Source organism: Gossypium raimondii, chromosome 11 (assembly GCF_025698545.1).
Source record: "Gossypium raimondii isolate GPD5lz chromosome 11, ASM2569854v1, whole genome shotgun sequence".
Taxonomy (NCBI): Eukaryota; Viridiplantae; Streptophyta; class Magnoliopsida; order Malvales; family Malvaceae; genus Gossypium; species Gossypium raimondii.
The window spans coordinates 48,380,639-48,385,499 of NC_068575.1; positions in this window are offsets into that span (position 1 = coordinate 48,380,639).

Below are 4,861 nucleotides of genomic sequence, written 5' to 3' on the forward strand. Positions count from 1 at the left end.
TCGTATGAGTTTGGACTAATTAAAAAATGTATCTCAATTTTTCCCATCACCCCCATTTTTCTACTATCGAATGCTCTCACTATGTTTTGGCACGTTTTCATATGAGAGCTATCCACTGGCAATCCATTCAGTACGGATAGAGGCAAGACGTTCAGCACAAATCTATTATCGATTAACACCCCTGGCAATGTATATCCTTTGCAATGGGTAGTGATATGTATGGCCTTCATGGATCTCATGCCCTCTAGAGGTATTTCATCATCATTGAAAAAGATGAAATTGTTCCCACTTAGATTGTTAACCAAACGGTCTACCATGTTCACAGAGATAACATCAGTGACATAAGTTTCATTCAGCACCTTCATCAACACGCTACAATGTGTCTCTAAGTTGAAGAGAAAAGCTAGTATTAATATGCAAGCTGGTTCTTTGTGTAGCTGTTCTACAACACTATACTCGCTATGTTTTAAGAATTTCAGGAATTCTTTAGCCTCGTTTTTAGTTACTAGTTCGTTTACAAGTTATTCAAGCCTAGCCGTCTTTTCTTTTTTATACTCAACTGTCAGAGTTTTTCCTTTAGTAGGCTCGGTTCTTGCACTTGCATGGTCATAGCGCCTCCTACTACGCATAGAGAAACTAATATCCTGACCTTCTTCTGAAGTGCTAACTGAGTTCTTTTCAGCCGAGATCATCACGTTACAGTTCTAATTCTATGAAACTCTTTTGCTGTCCTTGTAGGGAAAAGCCACGGGTTTCTGAATTATGACTCTTAGCACAGCTTGTTTTCTGCTTCATTATTTTTTGGCTATGAAATAATCACCACCGGGTTGTTGACATTGTAGACCTTCTCTGTTGACCCTTCCTCTAAGATGCAGATGTCTCCTCATTCCGAGCCTTTGACATCTTTAAAGAATTCTAACTCTTTGTTATCCATCAAACTTTGCACCAAAGTTATCAATTCAGTGCACTCTTGTATCTCATGAACTTCTTCAGTGTGGAACTCATAGTAGCTCATCATCCCTTTAGGTACCTCTTTCGAATCTTGAACGATTAATCCCACGTCTATCATTTTTTTCCAAACCCAATTAGTGGGGTTTTTACTTCCGCCGCATCAGTTTTGGTCATCTTTCCTCCACTCTCAATTATCGCGTTTACCCCTTGATCTAAATGACTGGGTAACAGATTTCCTACCACATTAAATCCTGACGGATCATCGAACTTTACGTTCCCCATCTTGATAAACTTTTCAATCAGCTTTTTAAATGTAGTGCAATTCTCAATTTAGTGTCTCATTATTCCTGTATGGTACTCGCATTGAGCATTAACATCATAGCATTTTGAGAACGAAGGTTGCATGGGTTTTAAGTAAAATGAGGATATCGTATGCACATTGAAAAAATTTTGATATAACTCTTTATATGTCGTGGGGATGGGTGTGAATTGAAGTTTTTCCTTATTTGGCCTTAAGTTAGATTCTTGCCTCGAAAGGCCTTGATGGTATGTTGTCACGGTCCTTGGTTGGCCTACAGTGACCGATTTTGAATAGCTCTTATTATACACACTCGCGGTGTTCACTTCATTTTTCTTTTTCCTTGGGGCTGATCTTTCAGTGTTTTCCCCTGCGTATATTTTCCCACTTCTTACTGTATTTTTGATTATTTTTTCGGACACTATTATATTTGAGAAGTTCTTGGTAGCACTTCCCAACATATGGTTAATGAACGAGGCTTTCACTATGTTTATGAAAAATAATGTTGCCTCCTTCTCTATAAGAGGTGGTTGGACTTGTGTTGCCACATCTCTCCATCTCTGAGCATATTGTCTAAAGCTCTCACTGTGCTTCTTCTCCATTTTTTACAGCGTAAGCCTGTCAGGTGTTATGTCAGTCATATGGCTGTATCGTTTCATGAAAGCTTGTGCCAGGTCTTTTCATGAGTTGATTTTGGCACGGCTTAGCTAGTTGTACCACTTGGCAGCCGAACCGATCAAACTATCCTGGAAGTAGTGGATTAACGATTGGTCGTTATTGATGTATCTGGTCATTCTTCGGCATAACATTGTGATATGGGATTCAGGAGAACTAGTCCCATTGTACTTTTTGAATTCTAGAGTTTTTAATTTTGGTGGGAGTACTAGATCTAAGATTAAGCTCAACTCGTTAGCATCAACCCCGCAAAGGTTGTTAGCATTCTCCATAGCTCTGAATTTCTCCTCCAACTCTTGCACCAATCTTCCAGCTGTTTCAGAAATTCTACTCTTGCTCTATCCATTTCAGCCATGTCGTCCAAATCGGGAACAACTGGGTTGGTCAGATTATCCCTGAGATTGGAACCTGAACCTATTGGGTAATTCACTGGTGCTGAAGTACCGACTTGATATTGTTGAGGTCTTATGGTGACGGGCATCCTTCGTGGATTTGTATCTGGTTGGGCCTGGACATTTACCGGGGTAAAGCCTTGAGGGTATGTAGGGTCTTCATTTTCATCCCCCGAGTTAACCATAGTGCTTTTCCCTTTTTCGATCCCTCCAGCCGGAAATTGTGTCAACTGGCTTATCATACTTTGTTGAGATTCTTGCATTTGTTCCCTCATGTGTTGCTGTACTTTAGCTAAATGTTCTTGCAGCTGCGCATGCAACTGATCTTGCATGTCTTTCTGAATTTGTTCTAATCTCTCTAATCTTTGATCCATTGCTTCAGTTTTGCCGCGAGTATCGTAACGATATTCAGTTGGTAGATTCTTGTTGGTTTCTAGGGTAACTATCATAATTTCAATTAATTAGGTTCTTTTTATGAAATTTAATGCATATGATGAAACAAAATGCTGATGAATGAAATGGATGTAAAAAGAGGTATTGATTCTGATTCAATTCTATTAGAACAACTTTACGAGAAAAAAATTCTCTTTATATAAAACATAAATATTTTACATATACAGCCTTGCCCTAATACTCAAAGCCTTGACTTTCCTAAGACGACAAGCTAATTCTCGGCCCCTATCTGATTCTAATTCGTATTTTAAGCTCAGCGTGTTAGTTTAAATCACTAGGATTTGGAAATGGTCAGAAACTTCCCGTACTTGAGTCACAACTCGCCCATGATGTGATCTCTATCCCTAATCTTACCTTGAGAGCGTTGGAGTTGCTCTTTCCAGTGTTCATTGTTCGTTTTAAGAAACTCAACTCGAAGTTCACAATTTTGTAGTGCGACATCGAACTCTTTTATTTTTTCCTTCAACTCTTCAATCTTATTTAGGCTTACTTTCAACTCAATTGTAGAGTTACAACCACGATAGTGGTGCAGTGACCTTTCTAATTCTGCTACTTGGGCTCTCAATCCAACCTTTTCATTTCAGCTTTTTAATAAATCCCCTTTTAGAGTATTTTCTCGAACTTGAGTAGCTTGGAATTTCTTTTCCCACTAATCAACTCTAATATTTTCTTATTTGATTTCTTGCTACCACCGTTTCGATGTCTTACCCAATCAGGCAATCCTCATCGACAAACACAGTTTCTTATAATCTGCTTTTAAGTTGTCCAAGTCTTCTTCAGCCTTATTATTTCATTTTCTCATTTTCTCAGCTTTTAACTTCTAGACGTCGACATCTAATCCTAGCCGTATCTTTTCCTCTTCCAATTGTTCTATTTTTTTCCTAGCTCCGAACTCCTCTTTTCAAAGTCTCGCTTTATGATCTCTTACTCGGACGGGATCAGTTGTAGATGTTCTTCTATTGTCCGAGTGTTTTCTTGACTTGACACAGGGTTATTATCATTGACTCTTTTACCCTACCACCAATCATATTCGGGGGTTGCCATGGGATTTGTAGCAAATCTTTTCATTTTGTGAGTTCAATTCAAGCGTTCAATATTTCACGAATCTTCTTCTTGTAATTATCACTTTTGTATGCAAACTCACACTGAGCCAGCCCTTGCCTTGCTGGTATAAACTAGCTTGACCTATACTGCCTCAATAGAAGTAGAGGGGCATATCCAATAGCTCTATATATCTCGAGTAAAGGGACCCAGTCGAAGTCTCTACATCTGTACAAAATCTCATCAGAGATCATCCAAGGGGCCTTCCATTCAACGTCTTCGTCTTGGAGACCTTGGAGAATTACCATCCACTTTTCTTCTGAAATGTTGTCTCGCCTTGGGGTAGCCACTAACTCTTTCAACAGAGAGTAGTTCTTAGAGAATACTCGATAATAGACCTTTTCTATCTTCCAAAAGTGGCTATGGAACCATGCTAACAAGAGCTGCGCACACCCAATAAACCTTCATTCACTCGCTCTCTGACCTGCACTCAAAGATCTGAAGGTTTCGGCCAAAATTGCCAGGACGGGCATGACCCTTTTGTCAAGTCGGTCAAATAGATTTGAAATTACCTCATCTATGTACCTTAGTGCTTTGGGGAAGATGGTTAGCCCCTAAATACTCAAGGCGAAGATGTCGACTCTTTTCTTCGTATCCAGATGTACCTAGATCAAATATCGCAAACTTTTTCAATGGATGTATTTACTGTCTCCTTTTTGTTTAATTTGGGCTACGACCCATTGCTCGCTCATCCAAGTTATTCTCATTAGCTTTTCTAAGAAATTCGAGACGTTGGCGGCTCTAGAATAAGCTTTGTCGGCTTGGATCATCGGGCAACAGAGCAAAGTTGTGTACTCTTCTACGGTTGGCACCAAATCTACCTTCTCAAAAGTAAAGCTGCTATAAACGAGATTCTAATACTAGGTAAAAGCTCGGTATAAGTGCTTATCCACTTTGACCTTGAGTAAATAAAGCAAATCACTATAGTTTCGGTAGAATAACTGATTGGTTTCGTTATCCCATTGGTCTCATACCTCTTTCAACTTTTGTA